Source organism: Nomascus leucogenys, chromosome 23, assembly GCF_006542625.1.
Source record: "Nomascus leucogenys isolate Asia chromosome 23, Asia_NLE_v1, whole genome shotgun sequence".
NCBI lineage: Eukaryota > Metazoa > Chordata > Mammalia > Primates > Hylobatidae > Nomascus > Nomascus leucogenys.
In genome coordinates this window covers 6,606,289-6,633,395 of record NC_044403.1, presented here as the reverse complement: position 1 = coordinate 6,633,395, position 27,107 = coordinate 6,606,289, and the positions used below count along the sequence as shown (strand labels likewise).

The window sequence follows — 27,107 nt, the reverse complement described above, 5'->3', positions numbered from 1 at the left end:
CAGAAATTTATCAGGGAAATCTAACAAAGACATAGAAATGATTTTTTAAAACTCAAACAGAAATCTTGGAACTGAGAAATACATTTGCTGAGTTGAAAAACTCTAGAGGCTCTCAACAGCAAAATGAATCAAGCAGAGGAAAGAATCAGTGAGCTTGAAGACTGGCATTTGAAAATACATAGAGAAGGAAAAAATAAAAAGAACAAAAAGGAACAAAGACCACCTACAAGATATAGAAAAAAACTTCAAAAGACCAAATCTAAGAATTATTAGTGTTTAAGAGGAAACTGAGGAACAGCAAAAGGTAGAAAGCTTGTTCAAAGAAGTAATGATAAAAGGCTTCCCTAAACTTGAGAAAGATATAAATATGCAGGTAGAGGAAAGTCTTAGAACACCGAACAGATTCAACCCAAATAAAACTACCCCAAGGCATTTAATGGTCAAATTCCCAAAGGCTAAAGATGAAGTGAAGATCCTAAAAGCAGTGAGAGATAAGAAGCAAATAATATATTAAAAAGCTCCAGTTCATCTGGCCACAGACCTCTCAACAGAAACCACAGAGGCCAGGAGGGAATAGAAAAACATTTTCAAAGTGCTAAAAGAAAAAAAAAAACCTGTCACTCAATAATATTGTATCCGCAAAATTGTCATTCACATTTGAAGGAAAGATAAAATCTTTTAGAGAAAAACAAAAGCTGAGAGAATTCACCAACACCAGTTCTGTTGTGCAAGGAAGGCTAACGGTAGTTCTTCAATCTGAAAGAAAAAAACACTAACGTGCAAACGAAAACTATTTAAGGTATAACATCCACTGGCAAATATGCAGACAAACCCAGAATACTCTATTATTATACTTGTGGTGTGCAGTCCACTCATAACTCTAGAATGAAGCCTAAAAGATAAATCTAACAAAAACAACAATAGGTACAGCAACCTGTTAAGAGATAGGCAATATTAAAATAAATTGAGACAACTAAAAGTCAAAATGTGTGTTGGGGGTGGTGGAGTTAAAGTGTGGAATTTTCTGTGGGGTTTTTTTTTTTTTGCCTTTGTTTCTAGTCTTTTATTTGTGATCTAGGATAAGTTGTCATCTCTTTAAAATAACTTTTATATCTATAAAATGTTTTTTGTAAGCCTCAAGGTAACCACAGCATAAAAAACCTATAGTAGCTTCACTAAAAATAAAAAGCAACAATTTAAAACATACTACTAGAGATAATCACTTAACCACAAAGCGAGAGGAGTCTCAAAACACAGAAAACAAGCAACAAAATGACAGTAGTAAGTCCTTGCTTATCAATACTAACACTGAATGTAAATTGTCTCAATTCTCTAATTAAAAGGCATAGAGTGGCTGGGGATGGTGGCTCATGCCTATAATCCCAGTACTTTGGGAGGCTGAGGTGGGCAGATCACTTGAGCTCAGGAGTTCGAGACCAGCCTGGGCAACATGGCAAAACATGTCTCCACAAAAAATATAAAAATTAGCTGGGCACGGTGGCACATGCCCGTAGTCCCAGCTACTTGGGAGGCTGAGATTGGAGAATCGCCTGAGCCCGGGAGGTCAAGGCTGCAGTGAGCCATGGTCATGCCACTGCACTCCAGCCTGGGCAACAGAGTAAGACTCTATCTCAAAAAAATAATTAAAAAAAAGGCATAGAGGAGCTGAATGATAAATAAATAATATCTAACTACATGCTGCCTTCAAGATGCCCACTTCGCCTATAAAAATACACATAGACCGAAAGTGATAGGGTTGAGAAAGCTATTCCATGCAACTGGAAACCAAAAACAAGCATGACTAACTATATTTGTATCAGACAAAATAGCCTACAAATCAAAGACCATCAAAAAGATAAGGATGGTCACTATATAATGATAAAGGGGTCAATTCAGGAAGAGAACATAAAAATTATAAACATCTATGCACCTAACACCAGAGCTCCCAAAAATATAAAGTAAACATTAATAGGGAGAGAGAGACTGCAGTACCATTATAGTACGGGCTTTAACACCTCATTCACGGTAATAGATCTTCCAGACAGAAAAATCAACAAGGAAACAGTGGGGTTAAATTACACACTATATCTAATAGGCCTAACTGGCATTTACAGAAGATTTTACCTCATTACTGCAGAATACATAGTCTTTTCATCAGCACATGGAATATTTTTCAGAATAGACCATATCTTAGGTCTGCATAAATTAAAAAAAATAGAAATCATGTCAAATATCTTCTCCGACCACAATGGAATAAAACTAGAAATCAATAACAAGAGCAGCCTTGGAAAATAAACAAACATGCTCCTGAACAACCAATGGGTCAATAAAGAAATTAAGAAAGAAACTTAAAAATGACTTGAAACAGGAAAATGGAAATACGACATACCAGAATCTATGTGATACAACAAAAGCAGTACTAACAAGGAAGTTAATAGCAATAAATCCCTAGATCAGAAAAGTAGACTTTAAATAAAGAACCTAATGATGTACCTCAAGGAATTAGACAAGCATGAACAAGCCAAATCCAAAATCAATAAAAAGAAAGATATAATAAAAATCAGAGCAGAAATAAATGAAATTGAGACAAAAAAATTAATGAAATGAAAAGTTGGCTTTTTGAAAAGATAAAATCAACAAAACTTTAGCTAGACTAATTTAAAAAAGAGCAAGAGAAAGAAAGAGACTCAAATAAATAAAATCAGAAATGAAAAATGGGACATAGAAACTGAGACCTCAGAAATACAAAGAATCATTAGAGACTATTATGAACAACTGTATGCCAACAAATTGGAAAACCTAGAAGAAACAAATTCCAGAACACATACAGCCTACCAAGATTGAACCATGAAGAAATAGAAAGCCTCAACAAACCACTAATCAAAGCCATAATAAAATGCCTCTTATCAAAGAAAAGCAGAGCTGATGACTTCACTGCTGAATTCTACCAACCATTGATTCATTTTCTTTTTGAGATAGGGTCGCACTTTGTCAGCCAGGCTGGAGTACAGTGGATGGCTCACAGCAGCCTCAACCTCCTGGGCTCAAGTGATCTTTCTGCCTTGGCTACCTGAGTAGCTGCAACTACAGGCATGCGCCACAACACCCAGCCAATTTTTGGATTTTTTTGTAGAGACAAGGTCTCACTATGTTGCCCAGGATGATCTTGAACTCTTGAGCTCAAGTGATCCTCCCACCCTGACCTCCCAAAGTGCTGGGATTACAGGCATGAGCCACAGTGCCTGGCCTCTACCAAACATGTAAAGAACTAATACCAACCCTACTCAAACTATTCTAGAAAATTGAAGAGGACATTCTTCCAAATTCATTCCATGAGGCCAGCATTACCCCGGTACCAAAACCAGACAAGAAAATATCACAAAAGAAGAAAACTACAGGTCGTATCTCTGATGGACATAGATGCAAAAATCCTCAACAAAATACTAGCAAACTGAATTCAACAATACATTAAAAAGATCATTCACCATGATCAAGTGGGATTCATCCCAGGGATGCAAGGATATTTCAACATATGCAAATCAATACATGTGATATATCACATTAATGGAATTAAGAGCAAAAACCATATGATTATTTCAATAGATGCCAAAAAACATTTTTATAAAATTCAACATCCCTTTATGATAAAAAGTCTCATCAAAATGGGTATAGAAGGAACATACCTCAAAATAATAAAGTGCATCTATGACAAACCCATGGCTAACACCATATTGAATAGGGAAAAATTGAAGGCCTTTCCTCTAAAGACTGGCACCACACAAGGATGTCCACTTTCACCGCTATTATTCAACATAATACTGAAAAGTCCTGGCCAGAGTAATTTGGCAAAAGAAAGAAACAAAGGGCATCCAAATTTGAAAGGAAGAAGTCAAATGAGCCTTGTTTACACATGACAAATCTTATACCTAGAGAAACCTAAAGACTCCACCACAAAACTATTAGAACTGATAAATTCAATAAAGTTGCAGGACACAAAATCAACATACAAAAATCAATAGTATTTATATATACCACCAGTGAACAATTTGTAAAAGAAATCAAAACACCCAGGACTCAATCTAACCAAAGAAGTGAAAGATCTATACAAGGAAAACAATAAAATTCTGATGAAAGACATTGAACAGGACACAATAAAATGGAAAGATACTCCATGCTCATGGATTGAAATAATTAATATTGTTAAAATTACAATACTACCCAAATTAATTTACAGATTCAATGCAATCCCTATCAAAATACCAATGACATTCTTCACAGAAAGAGAGAAAACAGTCCTAAAATTTATATGGAACCACAAAATACTTCAAATAGCCAAAGCAATCCTGAACAAAAAGAATAAAGCTGGAGGCATCACACTACCTAACTTCAAAATTTACCACAAAGCTATAGTAACCAAAGCAGCATGATTTTATGCCAGTATGCCAGTATATTGGCATAAAAACAGACACACATAGACCAACGGAACAGAATAGAGAACCCAGATATAAATCCACGCATTTACAACCAACTCATCTTTGATGAAGGCATCAAGAACATACAGTGGGGAAAGGACAGTCTTTTCAATAAATGGTGATGGGGAAACTGGATAACTATATGCAGAAGAATGAAACTAGACCCTTATCTCTCAACATATACAAAAATCAAATCAAAATGGATTATCAACTTGAATCTAAGACCTTAAACTGTGAAACTACTAGAAGAAAACATTGGGCAAATACTCAAGGGCATTGGTCTGGGCAAAGATTTCTTGTGTAAGACCTCAAAAATATAGGCCATCAAAGCAAAAATAGACAATTGGGATTACATCCAGCTAAAGAGCTCCTGCACAGCAAAGGAAACAACTAACAAAGTGAATAGACAACCCACCAAATTGGAGACAATATTTGTAAACATCACTAAATCATCAGAGAAATGCAAATAAAAAACACAGTGTGATTGTATTTATCACCTCAGTTAAAATGGCTTGTATCAAAAAGACAGGCAGTAACAGATGCCTACAAGGACATGGAGAAAGGGGAACCCTCATCCACTATTGGTGGGAGTATAAATTAGTACCACCACTATCAAGAATAGTATGGAGGCTGCTCAACACACTAAAGATAGAACTACCATATGATCCAGCAATCCCACTCCTGGGTATATATGTGAAAGAAAGGAAATCGATTTATCAAAGAGATAGCTGCACGCCCGTGTTTATTGCAGTACTATTCACAATAGCCAAAATATGAAATGAATCTAAGTGCCCATCAATGGATGAATGGATAAAGAAAATGTGATATATATATACGCAGTGGAGTATTATTAAGCTATAAAAAAAGAATGAAATTCTGCCCTTTGCAGTAACATGGATAGAAATGGAGGCCATTACGTTATGTGAAATAAGCCAAGCACAGAGAGACAAATATCATATGTTCTCACTCATATGTGCGAGCTAAAAAAAGTGAATCTCATGAAGATAGGAGATTGGTGGTTGCCAGAGGCAGCGAAGGGGACGGGAATAAAGGCAAAACAAAGAATATCAATGTATTTATTGCTACTGAACTGCATTTAAAAATGGTAAATATATCTAAAAATGGTATTTTATTAAATTTGAGAAACTGTTTTCGGGCTTCTGTAGATGTACTTTCTCTGGACTGATGCGTCTGAGCCCCAGAAACTCAGCCGAGTGCCTCTCCTATGTGCTGCCGCTGCAACCTTCCCTAGCACTTAACACATTGCAGCTGACCAGAGCCAAGTGGCCTGCAGTCTCCGTAGGGACAGGAACTGTATCTTTACGCATGCTTGCATTCTCCACTCCAGCACAGGACCTGACACATCGCAGATGCTCAAAAATAGTTATCAATTAAATACATGTTTTTAGAAACAAGTAAAGAAAGTATTAGCTTTCCAGTTAGAAAATTTTGGACTTACGTTCTTGATTTACCACTTAATAGCTGTGGGACCTTGAACAAGTCACCCTCCTCCCAGAACTTGTTACTCATTGTTAAATTGAGAATATTATCAAGTACCCTACAGAGTTGTTGTCAGGATTAGTGACGTAATAGATGTAAACCCAGAATGCTATGTCTGCCAGGTCAGAATTGCACGATAAAGAAGAGTGCCCTCCGCCTTAGTTCTCCCAAGCAGCAAGTCTTTACTGAGTTTAGTAGAATACTACTTGTTGAAATAGAAAGGGTGGCCACACTTGAACTTAATGCCATTTTTCTTTCTATTTTCCCCCAACTGCATAAAAGCAAAACCAAATAAACAAACCCGAGAATTGAGCTGGAATCAATGCTTTTCTCGGCATTGTGTCAGAAGAACAAAACTTAAACTGGGGCCAGCAGATCCTTAAGCTCCTTAAGCCAGGCTCTGGGACCCTTGGGATTAAATTTTTAAAATCCTCTCTCCAGTTCTAAACAAAAGTAAACAAGGGAACCTTTTATAATGTGGTTCAAGGTGAGGCAGTAAACAAATGACCTTTAAGCAGAATAATCAGCTTAATATGTACTAGCTGGAGGTTAACATTTGCATTGAGAAAAGTCTTACGGTCTTTTTCTTTTTCTTTTTCTTTTTCTTTTTTTTTTTGAGACGGAGTCTCGCTCTGTCACCCAGGCTGGAGTGCAGTGGCGCGATCTCCGCTCACTGCAAGCTCCGCCTCCCGGGTTCATGCCATTCTCCTGCCTCAGCCTCTCCGAGTAGCTGGGACTACAGGCGCCCGCCACCACGCCCGGCTTATTTTTTTGTATTTTTAGTAGAGAGGGGGTTTCACCGTGGTCTCGATCTCCTGACCTCGTGATCCGCCCGCCTCGGCCTCCCAAAGTGCTGGGATTACAAGCGTGAGCCACCGCGCCCGGCCCGGTCTTTTTGATAATTCACTGGGAGGTCACTCTGACATCCTCTACCCTCGTTCTCCAGCCACATGATTCTCTAAACCCCTCAGTCTCCCGCTCCTACACGTGGTCTACCAGTTGACCAAATAATGAGAGAAGAATGGAATTGTCAAACCAGAATCAAAGGGGTAAAAGACAGAAGGACTTTGAAAGAGGAGAAAGAGAAGGCAAGTGGAGGGAAACTGTCCATCCACTGCAGACTCAAGTGTATGTTGGCTCAAAAAGTTGAGGACTAAGGCCAGCCTAGGTCTCAGCCACCCTGCAGGCTTTGTGTGGGTCTGAAAACTTGACCTGATTATAGGCTCCTAAGTGTTCTAGACTGGCTAAACCGAAGACTGTTGTATTATAAATCATGCCACCCCTGCACCCGCTTCCATGATCACAAAGAAAACATAATGCTAGCATTATTAGATAAGCTGCAAAGGTCATCAAGGTGTTTCTTTGAACTACCACACCCAAGCGAAATACTTGCTCTGATCTTTGCATACACAACAGTTGGATCTCATACTTTCATTATCTTTATCTGTGTAAGGGACAAAATCTGTCACCCGCTGCATACTTCTGAAAAAATTACAGGAACAAGTTGACATACTTTCTCAATTATACAGAATTCTCTGCAAAAATTAAATTATTAAAATTAATTATGAGAAACACAGGAACCTGCTTATGGAGGGATCAGAGTAAGAGACTGACAGAAGGGAGTAATGAGGCTTCTCCTCCATTTCCTTCTTGGAAACTTTTTCTGCACAGAGAAAATGTGGTTGAAAATCTACTGCGCCTTGGATTGAGTTAAAGGTCACACCCAAGGATTTATACAGATTTAGTTCTCATCTGGTCCCTTGAAGGGGGGAAAAGTTAAAATATCCAATATGAATCCATTGAATGATGCACTGATAACACACATTATGTCCCACTCCCCTCTTGGTACACTGGACTTCTATTTCTCTGGCTGGGTATTCCCATTTGTCCTATAATACAATGACAGGCTCTTACAAGGCTGGTTTTCCCCCACTGGAGAACCAAAAGGAGGGGCTGAGCCCATTTCTTGGGCTTTAATGCCTGGCTACGTGGGTCCAAATCTCTAGCCAAGCCCTTCCTTTAGGACTGTTGAAAGACTCAAGCAGGCAGCCCTGCCTCTGCTGCCTCCCTTCATTCGTTCTCACCTCCGTCCATTCATCGGCCAGTTTTAGCACATGACGCCTACTCCAATTATAATGTCTCCTCTTAAGTCAATCTTATCAAATGCTGTGAGGAATGAATCTGTGGGCCACATGCAGGAACACAGCGTTCTTCCCAGCTCAGCTCTGCTCCTCTCAGGGGAGAGGTCTGTGGAGCCTCTGGCTGCCTGTCCTGTTCTGAGGGTCACACCTGGTCACCAAAACATACTCTCCTCAAGGCTGTTGACCTTCCTTTCTTGATTCAGGCCTTGCAATCCCTACCTTGGGAAGGAAACGGGCACCCTATTTCTCTGTCCCTCCTCCCTCCCTGCCCACCCCTACCAACTAGGCTGGGCTGCCTGACAAGCACCACGTGACCTCGCCTGTTTCTTCTGATGCCCAGTTTCCACTGGACCTCTGTGTCCTCATTACAAATGAATTTTATCAACTAGCTGAGGCTTCTTCTCACCTAGTTTGTTAAAATCCAACACTAGTAAGGCTAGGACCATTCCTTCAGTGCAAACAGTGTGCTGAAGATGAGTGTGAGTTAACATTGATCTTACCCTCAGCGGCTCCTGGGAAGCCATGCTTCAGGACTGGTAAATCAGCACGAGCAGGATCACAACCTAAAGTCCTCACAGAGGGAGCAGGGCTGCCAATCTTTATCTAAACCAGGAACAGAGAATAGGGGATGTTAAAAAGAATGCTCATTGGTGAAGGACTGTTCCTACAGTTTTTCTAAGTGAGTATTCTTATAGCTATTTAGAAATTGACTTTCAAGAATATTTGCCTGTCCCATAAAATTAAATGATAACAATTCTATATTAAGGTAAAATGGGCTAAATCTTTTTAGGCGGTGTTTTCTTGGTCTTTGTGTATGATTGGCTTCATATGGTGAGTACTGCAAAGGTGTGTCCCTGAACGAGGCTATCCTCACAGGGAAAGAATTGCTGCCCTGAATAATTCCTTGCAGGGAGTGAAAGAGAAATTTTAGAAACTTTATGAGACACTGATTTATTCCAAAGAATTCTAGATTTCGATAAACTTTACAAATTGCCAAGCTGAGGCTCTCATTCATCTTTTCTCATGTAAATAATAGAAAGATACAAATATATCTGTCATTTATTTTACTACTACAGATAGTTGTTTACCATTTACTATTTGTTCTCTGTCCAAAATTTCAGATTACAGTTAATTCTCATTATACGTGGTAGTTCTGTTCTGTAGAGTCGCTGTGAACACTGAATTAGCAAATGCAAAACTGTTGCTCCCAGGGGAAATACAGGGTTAGGCTCTTTCAAGCCTTTAGTCACATTTTTTTTTCTTTTGTAACATTATCTTTTGGAGGCTCAGCCTGACATTGTGGGGAGAGGGAGGCCCTGGGCTGGAGAGCACTCTGCATTGGGGTTATAACGGTCATCCATTTCTGTCTCTTCTCTTTCCCCCAACCTCCCCCTGCTGGTCCCCTCTCTAGTCACATTTTTATCAAATGATCAGTATGTAGCCTTGTTTTATGTGTGTTTCTGTTTAAAGACACTGTGCTCAATATTTACTGTTGATGCATTAACATCCAGTTCACAGCCAACAACAAGGTTTATCTAACACGTGTATTTTCTCCACAAAGCACCTCACAACCTTCCTGAGCTTAGGAACACTGGACAGTGCCTCAGCATTACACTTGGAGTCCACTTTAAATGAATATGTGCATTGTGTGACTCAAACTTTTGCCACTCTGCACGTGTCTGCTTCAACAGCATGAAGCATATTTATTTGGGGGTTGCAAATAAATTGTACTTAGTAGGTGGATTAGCAAATATGCAATCTGTGAATAATGAGGATTCGTGAGGAATAATGAGAACTGTGCATATTCTTGGTTCCGTGGCCACTCCTGTCCCAACTACCCTCATTCTTGCCTTCTCTTCTAGAATTCTCCTGGGCCTGTCTTCCTGAAGTGAAATCCATAATAGGAACCTTTTATTACCACTCTTCAAGTCACCTTACATCTATCCCTCTCTCTGCAGGGAATATCTGTGAACTGGCAGGAGTGGGATGCAATAAATTCAATCAAATTTAAGAGGTCATAGCTGATAGGACACTGTTCCAAGGATATTTACAATTTTGTAAGGACCTGTTCTTTTTTTTTGTGTGTGTGTGTAAAGTAACTTTTTATTGGTGATTTCTCTGTCTTATACAATAAATAAGGACCTGTTCTTTAATCAGACTGAGGAATGAAGCTTTATCAGAAGGATTGCAGAGTCAGAGGGTGGATACTACGGAAAGTGGGGGTAAAGAAGGCTCACTTCTTTTTTGTATAAATTAAGTTTGTATAAATTTTGTATAAATTGTACAAGTGCAACTTTGTTACAGGCAGAGATTGTGTAATGGTCAAGTTGGGGGGCTTTTAGGGTATCCATTAACGGAATAACATACATTGTACCCATTAAGTAATTTCTCGTTGTCCACTCCCCTCCCACTCCTTCACCCTCCTGAGTCTCCATGGTCTATCTTTCCACATTCTACCACATTTTAAATCCAATCATCCACTGATGGACACTTAGGTTTATTCTATATTTTTGCTATTGTGAATAGTGCTGCAATAAACATACGAGTCCAGGTGTCTTTTTGTTCTTGTTGAAACAGAGTCTTGTTCCATTTCCCAGGCTGGAGTGCAGTGGCATAGTCATGGCTTACTGCAGCCTTGACCTCTTGGGCTTAAGCAATCTTCCCACCTCAGTCTCCCAAGTAACTGAGACTATAGGTGTGCACCACCACACTCAGCTAATGTTTTATTTTTTGTAGAATAGGATCTGACTATGTTCCTCAGACTGGTCTTAAACTGCCGTGCTCTAACAGTCCTCCCACCTCAGATTCCCAAAGTGCTGTGATTACAGATAAGAGCCACTATGCCTAGCCAGGTATCTTTTTGATATATTGATTTACTTTCCTTTGGGAAGTTGCCCAGTAGTGGGACTGCTGGATTGTGTGGTGGTTCTCTTTTCAGAAGAAGGTTCATTTCTGATATCCATCACTAAGGGACCACCTACTATGGGAATTGTAGCTTTCTTCCTAGGCCCATGGCTGTAAAAATGTCCCATGAAGTCTACGGTTCTGGAGTTCTGTTTGATGCCAACAATCTCAGAGTATTAGAGCCCATGGCCCGCTCCTCCTGGGGTCTCACTGAGCATTTCAAGTTGCTATCCCAATGGCCAAAGGGAGACATACCTGTAGATTGGCCCCCAGTTTTTAAGCAGGTAAAATTCTGGAGTCGAGCATCCATCATATCGTACAAGGTCCCTGGCCATGAGAGTACCTTCTCCAGGAATCGGCCAGATGGGAGGACATGTTCCGTGTCAGCCCTCCAAATGTGGTCAAGAGTCTTCCTTGCGGCTTGGGTACGCTCCCTGTTGTTCAAAGGTTTCTCATTATGAAAAGACCATTCTAACCAGAGCCTGCTGAGATAAAAGCTGCTGCCCCATCCTGTGCCGGGGCATGTGAGTGCTATTTCAGTGGCTGTGTCCACAGCTCTGAAAATCTATACCTTGGATGAAAGCCCAGCTAGAGAATGGAACATTCCCTTATATATATTCTCTGAAAAACTGTCACATATGCTCAGACATGAAAGAACAGAAAGGCTGACCCTGGCAGCTCCCCATGCTGCAGAATTTCAAAAATGCCTGCGGCCTCACCAAAATGAACTGTCTGAACAAAAGGAAGCAGAAAGAGTGAAAGGAGACAGAATGTTGGCCGATATGGTTGCCTCTCCTCCCTCCATCCCCAGCCTCCCTCCCTCCAGATGTTTTTGCTGAGCTTCTGTCAGCCTTCTTGGCTTACCCTTTAGTCCCTGCCCCAGGGGGCTGAATTCAAGCAAGTACAGCAAATGTTGCACAAATCAAGAAAAAAGCCTGCCTTTTCCTGTTAACTAACATTAGTTTTAGTTTATTTTTAAAGCAACACATTGTTTTCCTAATTATAAGACTTGCCAAACTTATTGTAAAGAAATGAAAACTGCAGGTAAGCAACAACAGCAAGTGTCAAAAATCAAATATCATCTCATCATCCAGATATAACCATTGTTGACATTTTTGTTTCTTTTAGCCTTTCTCTATGAATCTTTTTTTTGTGGGGGAGGGGGACAGGGTCTCACTCTGTCGCCCAGGCTGGAGTGTAGTGGCGCAATCATGGCTCATTACAGCCTCAACCTCCCTGGCTCAAGTGATCATCCCACCTCAGCTTCCCGAGTAGCTGGGAACACAGTCGTGCACCACCATGTCCAGCTTATTTTTAAATTTTTTGTAGAGATGGGCCGCACTATATTGCCCAGGCTGCTCTCAAACTCCTGGGCTCAAGTGATTTTCCCATTTCATCCTCCCACAGTACTGAGATTACAGGTGTGAGCCACCATGCCTGGCCCTCTCTGTGAATCAATATGAATAAATGTTTCCGATGGGATTACATAATGAATATTGTTTTGTATACTGCTTTTTCCCCTCACTTGGCAATATATTCCAATCATATCTTCAGAGCACCTTTTTGTTTTAAAAGGACACCTCTGCATCCAATTATTTATAGGATGATAATGGGCGATAGGGTTGGAGTTTTAAAATGTTTCCATGTGAACGTTTTACAATTCTCTTTACCTGCCTTTTCTGTGGTATTAAACACATAGCTTAATTCCTATTTTCTATGTTTTGGATTGGCAAATTTCTTTTTTTATTATTATACTTTAAGTTCTGGGATACATGTGCAGAACATGCAGGTTTGTTACATAGGCATACATGTGCCATGGTGGTTTGCTGCATCTATCAACCCGTCATCTACATTAGGTATTTCTCCTAATGCTATCCTTCCCCTGGCCCCCCACCCCACAACAGGCCCCAGTGTATGATGTTCCCCTCCCTGTGCCCATGTGTTCTCATTGTTCAACTCCCACTTATGAGTGAGAACATGTGGTGTTTGGTTTTATGCTCCTGTGTTAGTTTGCTGAGAATGATGGCTTCCAGCTTCATCTATGTCTCTGCAAAGGACATGAACTCATCCTTTTTTATGGCTGCATAGTATTCCATGGCAGAGCACCATTTTTAATAGCTGCATGGCCTTCTATTATCATAATTCTTTTAATCAATTTCTATTGTTGAACTTTTACATTATTTCCAGGAATTAAATTGAAAATACATAGAAAGCATTTAACAGCCAGGAGGGCATGGACCCATCACTCAGGATGACCAGGCTGTCAGACCAGAGCTGGGTTCTGGAGGCCCCAGACTGTTCCAGGCATTAACTTTGGTGTTTGAATGGCAGGGCCTAATTCCATGGGAGGATCCAGGAGGCAGGCATGTGGGGGCATTTGGGAGAAGCACTCCAAGTAGCATCTATGTATCATTTATAACAAATGATTTTTAATATTTTAACAGTCCAGTGGGAATATTGGTACAAGCTTTGTGAATATCTAAATATTTATTACTATTACAAATAGAATAGCTATGAATATCTTTATAGAGAGGTGTCTTCACAAAGATCTCTGATTATTCCTAGAGGCACATTTTCTGGGCCAAAAGACAAGATACATTTGTAGGGCTTTTAGTATAAAATCACAAATTGCTTTCAGAAGAACACAGTTTATAAGTTTAGCAAGCTTATTATCTTTTTGATCAACTTTACCATTAAAACCTGCATGCTGTGGAGTAGGATTTTTGCATCTCAGTTTCTCTTGCCCCACCAAATCTACTTATGGGTATCTATCCCCCCCCAAAAAAGAACAAAGTCTTGTATGTGCAAAAAGAAGCACAAACAAGGACATTCATTGTAGCATTGTATGTAATAAGAATAACAGCACCCCAAAATTGAAAAGAAATGACATATTCAGGAATAGGAGGAATCAATGGCTTATATCCTTTAGGATAATTTATGTTGTGAAATATTATGCAATAATTAAAAAGAATGAAGAAGATGTATAAGACTAACATGGAATGTTCCATGACATATTAAGAAATAAAAAGGTTTAGGACAGAACATGTAGCATGATCACAGCAATGTTATATACAAGGAAGTACTGGAGGCCAGCCTCAGTGGCTCACACCTGCAATCCCAGCACTTTGGGAGGCTGAGGTGGGCGGATCCCAAACTCCTGAGGTTGGGAGTTTGAGACCAGCCTGGCCAACATGGCGAAAACCCATTTCTACTAAAAATACAAAATTAGCCAGGCATGGTGGCGCATGCCTGTAATCCCAGGTACTCGGGAGGCTGACGCAGGAGAATCGCTTGAACCCGGGAGGCAGAGGTTGCAGTGAGCTGAGATCACGCCTTTGCACTCCAGCCTGGGCAACAAGAGTGAAACTCCATCTCAAAAAAACGAAATAACAAAGAAGTATTGGAGTATATAAAAGACATTATATGTATATAGATATGCATCAACACATGGACAAATGTCGTTGGGAAGAATACACATCAAGATAGTGATAACTCTGGGGTGAGAAGTGGAATTATAAGGCAAGTAAAGGGTTTCCTCGTTTTTAAAGTCTGTATATTTTTATATTGTTTGAATTCTTACAATGAAAAGCTGTTCTTAGTGTGTAACCTGGTCGGCAGAGGGGGAGGAATGGGGTCTTGCTATGTTGCCCAGGCTGGAATCAAACTCCTGGGCTCAAGCGATCCTCCCACCTCAGTCTCCTGAGTAGCTGGGACTATGGGTGTGCACCACTGCACCCGACTATTGTGTGGTTTTTAACAATTATTTAAAGTGTAAAATGAAAGGAATCAGTTTCTTCCTTTTCATTTTTTCTTCCTTTTAATTTTTCCTAGTAGAAGAATCATTTTTTTCCCCAAACTTTTAAGTGAAACTTCACTGATGTATAAAACCTACCATCAGTGCTGGTCTAGAGCAGGGGCTCCCAACCCCCAGCCTTTGGACTGGTACCCTGTTAGGTACCAGTTAGGACTGGTAACCTATTAGGAACTGGGCTGCACAGCAGGAGGTGAGCAGCAGGCAGGTGAGCATTGCTACTGAGCTCAGCCTCCTGTCAGATCCTCAGAGCCATTAGATTCTCACAGCAGCGCAAACCCTACTGTGAATTGTGCATGTGAGGGATCTAGGTTGTACTCCTTATGAAAATCTAATTAATGCCTGATGATCTGAGTTGGAACAGTTTCATCCCAAAACCATCCCTCCCACTGTCTGTGGAAAAATTGTCTTTCACGAAACTGGTCCCTGGTGCCAAAAAGGTTGGGGACCGCTGGTCTAGAGGGCAGAGGTTGGCCACCCCCATCAGTTTCTCGTCCTTTTGGTGGCAGGCCTAACAACCCTCCCCTGAACCCTGACTCCCCAGGCCACACAAATTACTAACCAGCTTTGAAGGCCTGAGATCTGTGCAATCCCAGGAGCCTCACATGTGATTTAAGGTTCTGCCGTCACTGTCTTGAAATTGTTAATAATTTTTGAACAAGAGATCCTACATTTTCATTTCTCATTGGGGCCCCCAAATTATATAGCCAGCCATGGTAGATCAGACACTCTCCGAGTTCTCTTTGTCCCACTCGCAAAGTCTCTTGAATATATTAACTCATTTAATTCTCAAAATAGTCTCACGTGGTTGGTATCATTACATAGTGTTTTGTGAGTTTTCACAGTATCAGAACCACTCACCACTCAACCCAGGAATGGGGTCTTGGAAGTCCCAACCTCTTCCTGAGAAGCATTCTGAGCAGCTGTCAGCATCTGCGTCTTGAAATCACAGCTTTGAATGACTGAAGGTTTCAGACGACGTGTGGGCTCAAGTCTTTGCAGTCAAAAGCGTGTCAATGCTAGGCACATCAGTAGCACTTTCATTGCACGGTGTTTCTTTCAAAGCATCTTCCTGATTTCTGTACAAAGTCACTGGGACTACAGGTGAAGTCAGAATCTACATAAGACATAATAATTTAAAACTTTGTAACCAGTACTTCCGGTTAAAAATAAAATGTAATATCTTTTTGTTATCTCATCTTAGGGGAGGTAGGATGGTTGATGTTTTAGCTGGAAAAAGAATGTGAGAAACTCTGTGTTCTATCTCATTCTTTTTTGTTTTGCACCAGCAGAAAGATTAAAATTTTCTTCTCATTCCTCACATATTTGCAGCTTCCTCAGTGTCTCCATTTTAGTTAAACGTCTGAGAAAAGGTTTTGTATGCAGAAAAGACTAATTGTATCTGCTTGTGCTTAAATTAATATGCAATTATTTAAATTACAAATTTAAAAACAGTTTTTAATCTAAATTTAACTTAAGCACATTAGTATTCTATTTATAAATTAATTTTTATTAAAAAAGCATTACTTTCACACATTCTTTGATTAATGAGTGTTCAATTAATGAATAAATTAAACAGATTAAATTCCTCAAACAATTAACCTCATTTACCAACTAGTTAATTAAACTTCCTGAAAGAGTTTAAATTAAATTTATACATTTTATATATTTTCCTCTCAAACATTTCAAAAGCCCGAAGGGAGTTATAAGCATAAGTAAAAGTTTTCTAAGCACTTATGCAATTCTTATAAATGGAATAAGTCAACTTATAAGTAGGGTAAATAAAGGTTTTTTAAAAGTTTAAATAATGTCTACAAACAATTAAATTTAATATTATCTACATTAAATTTTTGTGAGTGATAGAAACCCCTAATTAACATGGCTTAAAGATAGAATTTTATTCTTCTATATAAAAATTCCCGGCCTGGCACAGTGGCTCACGCCTCTAATCCCAGCACTTTGGGAGGCCAAGGTGGGTGGATCACCTGAGGTCAGGAGTTCGAAACCAGTCTGGCCAGCATGGTGAAACCCCATCTCTACTAAAAATACAAAAATTAGCCGGGCGTGGTGGCGGGCGCCTGTAGTCCCAGTTACTCTGGAGGCTGAGGCAGGAGAATCACTTGAACCCAGGAGGCAGAGGTTGCAGTGAGCTGAGATTGCGCCATTGCACTCCAGCCTGGGTTACAGAGCGAGACTCTATCTCGAAAAAAAAAAAAAAAGACCAGGTATGGTGGCTCACACCTGTAATCCCAGCACTTTGGGAGGCCGAGGTGGGCGGATCACAAGGTCAGGAGATCGAGACCACGGTGAAACCCCGTCTCTACTAAAAATACAAAACAGCCGGGTGTGGTGGCGGGCGCCTGTAGTCCCAGCTACTCGGGAGGCTGAGGCAGGAGAATGGCATGAACCCGGGAGGTGGAGCTTGCAGTGAGCCGAGATTGCGCCACTGCACTCTAGCCTGGGCAACTGAGCGAGACTCTGTCTCAAAAAAAAAAAAAAAATCCTGATTTGAATGGTAGACTGGATAAAGAAAATGTGGTGTATATGTACCACAGACTACTACATAGCCATAACAAAGAACAAGATCATTCATTTGCAGCAACTTGGATGGAGCTGAAAGAGTTGGAGCTGGAGGCCATTATCCTATGCAAACTAGCACAGAAACAGAAAACCAAATGCCACATGTTCTCACTTACGAGTGGGAGCTAAACATCAAGTACATGTGGGTTCAAACAGGGGAACAACAGACTGAGAACTACTTCAGGGTGCAGGATGGGAAGAAGGTGGGGATCAAAAACTACCTATCAGGTACTATGCTTATTATCTGGGTGACAAAATAACCTGTACACACAACCTGTGGCACACAATTTACCTATATAACAAATCTGCACATGTACCCAGGAACCAAAAATAAAAGTTAAAATAAATAAATAAATAAATAAATATTCATGATTTGGACAGGGATGGTGATTCTTTCAGCTGTCTGCTCTTCTATCCCAATGGGGTATCATTTAGGGTGTGGGCTTCCTCATTGCCCAAAATAGCTGCTCAAACCATCACACTCACATCCTCACATCCCCACCAGTGAGGAGGAGAAGGGGAACAAAGGGCATGCCTCTCATTTTAAGTTGCCCATGACACTTCCACCTAACTCACATTGTCCAGAATTTAGTCACCTGGAGATGAAAAAGAGGCAGGAGAATGTGGTTTTTATTCTGTGCAGGCACGCATTGGGCTAAAACCTCAGGATTCTGTTATGACAGCAAAAGGGGAGAATACACATTGGGAAATAAGTAGCATAAACCTATCACAAGTTCTCATCTGCCTTTAAATTAAAATTAAATCTAAAATTAATTTTAACTATTTTTAAAATTAGATCTAAATCATATGTAACATGTATTACCACTTCCCAGCTGCGTGACTTTTCTGTGAGACCATCTTTATCTGTAAAATGGAGACAATGATACCAACCACATGAGACTATTTTGAGAATTAAATGAGTTAATATATGCAAGGTGTTTAGGACAGTTATTGGTACTTAATAAATAGAGCTGACCCTTGCACAATGCCGGGGTTAGGGGCACCAACCCCACACACAGTCAAAAATCCATGTATAACTTTTGACTCCCCAAAGCTTAACTACTAATAGCCACCTGTAGACCAGAAGCCTTATCAATTACATAATCAGTAAATTAACACAGATTTTGTATGTTATTTGTATTATATACCATATTTTTACAATAAAGTAAGCTAGCGAAAAGAAAATGTCATAAAGAAAATCATAAGGAGGAGAAAACATATTTACTATGTTGGAAGTGAATCATAAAGGTGAATCACAAAGGTCTTCATCCTTGTCATCGTCATGTTGAGTAGACTGAGGAGGAGGAGAAGCCGGGGGTTGGTCTTGCTGTCTCAGGGGTGGCAGAGGCAGAAGAGGTGGAGGACGTGGAAGGGAAGGCAGGAGAGGCAGGCACACTCGGGGTAACTTTTATTTTCAAAAACCCTCATGTAAGTGGACTCTAGCAGTTCAAATCCGTGTTCTTCAAGGTTCGACTGTTCTACAAAAGCCTTAGCTCTGTTGTGCAAAGGAAAGGAAATGAGACTCACAGGGCTTGTCTTGGGAAACCCACACCAGTGCCCAGAAACCACTGCTTCCTTTTCCAACAGCCCAGAAACCATGTCCTGACATCAATTTCAAGCCAGGTTTTAGAAAGGAAGACACGGTTTGTGTGCAAGGGCATGATATGACCAAGTCAGTCCTGGCACAGAAATCCTCGCTAGCTCCCTTCTGCCAGTGAGCTTGTCTGCCTTCCTGTCTTTTTCCCTTTTCTTTCCTCCTTTCTGAAATCTAGGAACCACCCCACATGTTCACGTGCCTGATATAAAATGGTGTAGTATTTGCATATAACCTGTGCACATCCTCCTATGTATACTTTAAATCAGTTCTAGATTACTTCTAATACCTAAGAAAATGTAAATGCTATGTAAATATTATATTGTATTGTTTTTAAACTTTTATTATTTTATTGTTGTATTGTTATTTTATATTGTTTAAGATATTTTTTAGCTTTTAGGTTCAGGAGTACATGTGCAGGTTTGTTATGCAGGTAAATTGCATGTCATGGGGGTTTGGTGTACAGATTATTTCATCATCGAGGTAATAGCATAGTACTCAATAGGTAGTTTTTCAATCCTCATCTTCCTCCAACCCTCCACCTTCAAGTAGGCCCCAGAGTCTGTTGTTCCCTCCTTTGTGTTCATGTGTACTCAATGTTTAGCTCCCACTTACAAGTAAGAGCATGGAGTATTTGGTTTTCTGTTTCTGTGTTAGTTCGCTTAGGATAATGTTTAAAATACTTTGGATCCACAGAACCCACAGATAAGGAGAGTTGGCTGTATAGATATGATGACGAATATTTATTTATATAAAAGTGTCTTCCACCATTGCCTTCTCTTCTGTTTAATTGGTTAAAACATTCATTGAATTACAATTACTTTTATACAATACAATTTGTCAGACAAACTTTCTTTTCATCAACTTCTGTGTAAATTTAAATCCCTTACCTTGGCATTTAAGAAAAATCCCCTTCCCTGGAAATCTTTCTTCCCTCTTCTTCATTCATCAGAACAATATTTGATTCAGGTCTCCTTTACTGTGTGAAATTCTTGGAAAGTATTAGAAAATCCACACTACCCTTCTGTAGGCATTCTTTCCATAATTCTTTCTCTACAATCCTGTAGCACTTACATATGCCATTATTTGCAATCAACATGTACTAACTATTGTTGTTATTTATCTTTATCTAAACTGAAGTTAAAGACTGTTTGGACATCCTTTTATTCCCTGCCTTACTTAACACAAAGCCTTAGATTTGCAACTGATGAATATTTGATAATAGAGATGAGGTTGCTGTTACCACCACGTAAGGGGATTTCACAATGATGTTTTTTTCCTAAGTATCTATGAAGCCCTGTAGGAACTACCTGCTCTAATTTCGTTCATTCGACGTGCTAATAATTTCTATAGTTCCAGCTCTGACATCACTCTTGCTTAGAGTCTAACGGGAGAGCTTCAGCCTTCAAGGACTTTCTTTACTATCATAGGAAATGACACAGTTTCTCTCCCTCCCCCTTACTCCCTTTCTTTTTCTTTCTTTGAACTCAATTTCCTTAAAAACAGTGATTTTATCATTTTACTAAAGGGCTAGAAGCCAGGGACTTCCCAGATGTAGAATGAATAATATTCTTTTTCTCCCGGAGGTCAAAATCTTTGCCGCCTGAGGTTTTATGTATTTGACTCCTCCAGACTGTCACTTCTCTTTTTAACACCTACTGTGTTCCAGGAGCTTTATGTACAATAAAGCCACTGCATACCTACAGTAAGCTGCAAGGTAGCTATTGTTTCCCCGTTTTGTTAATGAGAGAAGTGAAGCTCGGAGGTATTCAGTAGTGTGCAGATATCTGTCTGTACTGGCACAGTTTAAAAAGAGGCACATTCAAACCAGAGTAGCCTCCTTAACTACTAGTTTCACAATAGTAATTGAGAGTAAATTAAAATATTACAAACCCCTCCAGGGAAAGGTGCTCATTAAAAGGCTTAGATTCCTGTGGGAATATAAATCAACACATATTTACTCCCCTCTAAGTTTACTTCCTGAAATCTCTGGGCCCTCGGCGAAGCCTTTTGCTAACATATTTAGGGCTTAGGGTTTTCTCTGGGATCCCACACCCTTCTTAAGTGTCATGTCTCAGGACTCATTGGGCAGGGAGTGGCCTGGTGGCTGGCAGGTGGGACAAGCTGGGACTACACCATCCCTCCTGCTAGAGTGGAGCAGATGTTGGGGTTAGAGCCAGCTGCCGGCCTGGGAGGAAGTCCGTTTCTGCAGCACCAAGAGGTTACAACACTGGATGAGAAGAGATGGCTCAGGCAAGCTGTCAAGATCAAGGTCATGAGATCCAAGATGCAACTATGAGGATGCCCTGTGTTTGTGGGTGCTGCTGTTTGTGATTCTTCCCGTAGGCTGGGAACTTCACTTACATTCTCTATAATCTTTATTTCTTTATTTCTTTCTTTATTTTTTGAGACAGAGTCTCGCTTGTGTTGCCCAGGCTGGAGTGCAGTGGCACGATCTCGGCTCACTGCAACCTCTGCCTCCAGGGTTCAAGCAATTCTCCTGCCTCAGCTTCCAGAGTAGCTGGGATTACAGGTGCTCACCACCATGTCCGGCTAATTTTTGTGTGTTTTTAGTAGAGATGGGGTTTCATCATGTTGGCCAGGCTGGTCTTGAACTCCTGACCTCACGTGATCTGCCCGCCTCAGCCTCCCGAAGTGCTGGGATTACAGGTGTAAGCCACCGTGCCAGGCTTCTCTATAATCTTTAAAAAGGGTTTCCCAAAGCACAATCCATGAAACACAATGCTTTGAGCACAGAAAAGGCTCTGGGGTCAAATAAGTGTGAGAAACAAATGCACTGTTCCCAACCCACCAGGGAAATTGGATGACTAACAGCTCTCAAACTATGAAAATAAGCAAAAAACAAACACACAAAAAAAACCCTTGCAATCAACAAGCCATACCACAAGCAGTTAAAATATGAATATGTAATGAGCAATGCGTCATGAGAAATCCTGAGAAATCTTTATTAAAAAGGAGAGAGAGAAGATGGCAGCCCAAATACAAAGTGAAGAAATCATTTTTTCCTAAAAGAGAAAACAGAAGCAGGTTTAAATACAGAAGCAAAGCAACAGTGCGGAGGTAGAGCCTGAGGATGTCAGAAGTATACTTATACATGTTTCCTCAAAGAAATTCGGAGCTCCCAGTGGAATGCCAGCAGAGGCACCCAAGCAGAGGTTTTGAAATTGCAAACAGCGTTTATAATTAATGGAATAGAATCCCCAAAAACCAATAAGGGTCTGAACGAATGGAGCCTTAGGAAAGAGAGTGCACATATGCTTTCTCTGAGATAGAAGGGGAGTGGGAGATGATGAGGGAAAACACGGGAATATTTTGAATGGAAAAAAGGCTACACACAGTTGTTTGGCAGTGGAGAGAAGATTCTCATCAGCTGGCCTTGATCAGCTCAGTAAGGCAGAGGCGAGGTCACCGCCCACAGAGGGAGCTGGCAGCGTTCAGGGGCTGGCAGAGTGGGAAGGAGCTGAGGAAGACAGAAACCAGCTGTTGGGGCCTATGTATTTTGGAGTTAACCAGAGACTCAGAAGAGGCCGGGTGCAGTGACTCATCTCTATAATCCTGGCTCTTTGGGAGACTGAGGAGGATTGCTTGAGCCTAGGAGTTCGAGACCAGCCTGGGCAACATGGTGAGAACCTGTCTCTACAAAAAACAAAAAGATACAAAAGTTAGCCGGGTGTGGTGGTGCATGCCTCTAGTCCCAGCTACTCGGGAGGCTGAGGTGGGAAGATGGCTTGAGCCCAGGAGGTTGAACCTGCAATGAGCCTGGGCAACAGAACAAGATCCTGTCTCAAAAAAAAAAAAAAAAAAAAAAAAAGAGGCCGGGCATGGTGGCTCATTCCTGTAATCCCAGCACTTTGTGAGGCTGAGATGGGCAATCACGAGGTCAGAAGATCGAGACCATCCTGGCTAACATGGTGAAACCCCCATCTGTACTAAAAATACAAAAAAAAAAAAAATTAGCCAGGCATGCTGGCAGGTGCCTGTAGTCCTGCCTGAGTAGCCACTCAGGAGGCTGAGGCAGGAGAATGGCGTGAACCCAGGAGGCAGAGCTTGCAGTGAGCCAAGATCCTACCACTGCACTCCAGCCTGGGCGACAGAGGGAGACCCTGTCTCAAAAAAAAAAAAAAAAAAAGGAGAGAGAGAGAAAAGCGTTTGGCTGAGTACCTGTGAGAACCCAGTGTGTTAAGTGTGGTCTATACAGTGCTGCTTTAGGGCATGGTCCCTGGAGCCAGACTAACCGGATTTGGGTTTTAATCCAAGATCCCTTCCTTTTCAAAAGGTGGTAAGAATTAAATTAGGTAATATATGTAAAACACTTGGAAGACTGCCTAGCACATTAGTAACCACTCAGCAAGTAGTAGCTATTACTATTATTGTTATTTTGTGATGGAACTAGTCGTAAGAATTTTGTGATTTTTCCTAAAGAAATATGAGGTCACCCAGGACAACCAAAGGTAGGAGCATAGTCATGACATAGGGTGGGGACTGAAGGCTGGATACTAGCCCAGCAGGCACTGTGGAAGAGCTGTTGGTGGAGTCTGGTTCCTAACTGGGTAGGGCATGCTGTACAGACCATAAGAAAAGTGACACATCTGAACTTGAGCTTTTGGCTGAAGAAATGCTCAGGGTGATAATGAGACCTAAAATATTGCCATAAAAATCATGCTTACCATGTATGCATTCATTCCATTCCTTTGACAACATTTTTTGAGCACCTATTGTGCGTCAGCCACTCTACCTGAAACTCCTTCCTCACCTGGTGCCTTTAACGTCTCAACAAGCCAATTAGGTAGATCTTAGTAAACCAATTTTTCAGACAAAGAGATTAAATTTTAACCCAAACCAAAAAGCTAATAAATGACAAAACCAGGTTTCAAACACTGATGTGATTCTAAAGTTTATGTTTTTAAGAACTGTTCTGTATTTTATCTCCATGGTGCTGAATGTTTTTGATAGGTGAAGAGGAGTGTCTTAAGAGCAGGGGCTTAGGACTTGTAAGGTCAGACTGTTAGGCCCTTTCCATGGGTGCCGAGTTCACCAAGAATAATGGGAGAGGGAAATGTGAGCCTGGCACTGAAGTCCTGGAAGAAGGTGAAGGTGTGTCATAAAAGTGTGATGATAAGAGGAACTTCGAAGGAGACGAAGTCACAGAGGTATAAAGTAGGAGCATCCCTGGTTTGAAAGAATATCAAATGCTTGGGCCCAGTGCAGTGGCTCACGCCTGTAATCCCAGCATTTTGGGAGGCCAAGATGGGCGGATCCCTTGAGATCAGGAGTTCGAGACCAGCCCGGCCAACATGGTGAAACCCTGTCTCTACTAAAAATATAAAAATTAGCCAAGCGTGCCTGTAATTCCAGCTACTCAGGAGGCTGAGGCAGGAGGATCACTTGAACCCTGGAAGTGGAGGTTGCAGTGAGCTGAGATTGCACCTCTGCACCCCAGCCTGGGCGACAGAGCGAGAGTCTGACTCAAAAAAAAAAAAAAAAAAAGGAAGATCAAATGCTTGCTTGTTACTGGTAGAAGACACGTCCTTCATTGTCGGTCTTTGAGCCTCTGTGGGAAAGCCAGATGTTCTGTTCAGGTGAGAGACAAAAGGAGCAGATGTGGCAGAAGAAGCTGAGGTTGGGGGAGCATCCCAGAACACCATATCAGAGGCCAGGAGATGGGTGGACAGAGGGCTGGGGTGGAAGAAGGACTTGGTTTCCAGAGCTAGCAAGAGAAGTGAGGAGGCTGAGAGGCAGGCTAGAAGGGCAAGGTAGAAGCCAGTCAGGAGAGCACTGCACACCTGGAATCTTGTGAGAGGGGGTTACAGGCACTGCATTCCAAGTGAAATGTCATAAAGGGAAAGTCCAACTGCACACTTACCTGCCTTGGTGTTTACCACTCAAATGGTTCCTCTCTGCCTTTGGTGCTGAGGAAAGGAGGCTCTGGCACCACTGGAACAGGAAAGCATGACTGTTGCTAGTCTATTCCATTGAACTCATAGATATTCGGGATTACCAAATTGGGAAGAGCAAAGCTATCTCCAGGTATATACTATTTCATAGCGCACCATCTCATTATGACCTTGTCAGGAGCCTGTAGTGACATCAAATTCCTGATTATTAGTACCATGGCTTTGACAAATTTCTGAGATCCCAAATTGTCCAGGTAGCAGGAACCAAGAGGGTAATCTGGGTGGTCAGGCCTGGAGAAATCCCTTCACAATGTAAGTTAGCGATTTCATCAACTGTCTTTTAAAATAGTTGATTGTTCCTTGTAACTGAAACTGATGCTTCTCTAAATGTGTAATTTTAAAAGTTTTTATAGGATATGGGGGAAGGAGGAGGGATTCACTCCAGTTGTACCAAACAATCCTAGAAAGCCAATGGGGTAAACATACAGGAATGAAGACATGGGGTGTAGGGAGAAGAGGGAATCTATTTTAAAAGGTCTAGAGTATGAGTAACTCCCAACTTTCATATGTGTATGAATTACCTGAAATCTTGCTAAAAGGCAGACATTGGTTCAAGCAGTCTGGGTGGGATCTAGTATCTGCACTAGGTTGGACAGCTTGCATCAAGCTCCCAGGAAGCGCTGAGGCTGCTGGCCTGCAGACCACACTTTGAGCACTAAGGACTTGCACTATGTCACTAGTCAAAAGTTAGCTTCAAAAGATGGATTGTTTTTGAGGCAAGACGGCTGTTAGCCAACCCATTAAGATGCATTGGGCATTGATTTTATGTATAATAGTAGGATGATTGCAAAACTTATAGTTAAAATTTGCAGGTTTCCATGCTGATTCTACCATTTTCTAGCAATAAAACTTTGGACAAGTCCCAGATCATCCCTGTGTTTCAGTTTCTTCCTCTGAAAAAATAGAGGTAACAAGATCTGCCATGGTTGGCTAACCACAGGGTAATCGTGAGGGTCAGAGGAAACAACTTAGTGAAAGTGCCTTATGAACTGAAAGTGCTGCACGTGTGTAAGCATTATTTTTATTACTGTGTTATTTGAAGTTAAACGTTACTAATTGCTCCCATTTCCACTGCTTTTATTTTAATAGATAGATCAATAAAATTGGCAAGCATTTGCTATTTACCTGATGCCATGTTAAGCACAATTTTACTCCTCACATCTCTAATAATATTAGTATTACTATTGTTAGCCCCATTCTGCAGAGAAAAAAGTGAGGCCCCCAAACAATAAGATAAGGCCCAGCTGTGAAGTGTTGATGCTAGATTATGAACTCAGCTTGACTCTCCAAAGTTTAAGCTCTTATTTACTGCATTCAACTGATGGATTGTAGCAAACACCCAACATCATAGAAGAAGGTAATAGTCTAGAACAGGGGTTGGCATGCTTCTTCTGTAAAGGGCAAGATAGTAAACATTTAAGCCTTTCTATGCCAAATGATTTCTCTTGCAACCATTCGATTCTCTCATTGCAGTGCAAAAGCAGTCATAGACGATTTGTAAAGGAATGAGTGTGGCTGTGTTGCAATAAAATGTCATTTCTAGAAACAGGTGGCAGGCTGGATTTGGCCTGCAGGCCATAGTTTGATGACCGTTGCTCTAGAAAATTCTGAGTTGTCCAATATGATAGTCATTGGGCATGTGTGGCTGTAAATTCAGTTCCTCAGTTGCACTGGCCACATTTCAAGTACTCAATAGAAACGTGTGGCTAGTAGCTACTGTATCAAACAGTGTAGAGAACATTTTCATCAACACGGAAAGATCTATTGGAGAGCCCAATAGAACTGGTCTAGATCATCTTTGGAGGTGGGAGGTGGGGAAAATCTTTTTATCAGTAGCTGTGAGGATATGGAAGCTCTGAGTCCTGGCTTTACTTCTTATATCTGACTCTAAGTAAATCACATCAGCTCCCATAGGCTCCATTAATACACACATAAAATGGGGATAATACCCTCTGTACCATGTTGTTGTGAGAACTGAATGAGAAAATATGTGAAAGGTACTTTGTAATCTGTTAGGGGCTGCACAGACTTAAGCCATTGTTAGGATTCTATTTGTTATGTAAAATGTGAGAGAATGTATGGAGGCAGAATTGGGTAGGTGCCTGAATTGACAGACAATGTTTTCTTTCT

At 40.9% G+C, this 27,107-nt stretch overlaps 2 protein-coding genes across 2 annotated transcripts in view; both read left to right on the top strand.

The window, feature by feature from the left end:
* PPFIBP1 (PPFIA binding protein 1) overlaps positions 1-27,107 on the top strand; it is a 542,301-nt gene that overhangs the window by 287,146 nt on the left and 228,048 nt on the right. The gene's annotated exons all lie outside the window — the stretch shown is intronic.
* Positions 24,885-27,107, top strand: part of SMCO2 (single-pass membrane protein with coiled-coil domains 2) — a 35,689-nt gene continuing 33,466 nt past the window's right edge. The window contains exon 1 of the mRNA XM_003265636.3: positions 24,885-25,050. The gene's annotated coding sequence lies outside the window, so the exon portion shown is untranslated. The remainder of the gene's footprint in view (positions 25,051-27,107) is intronic.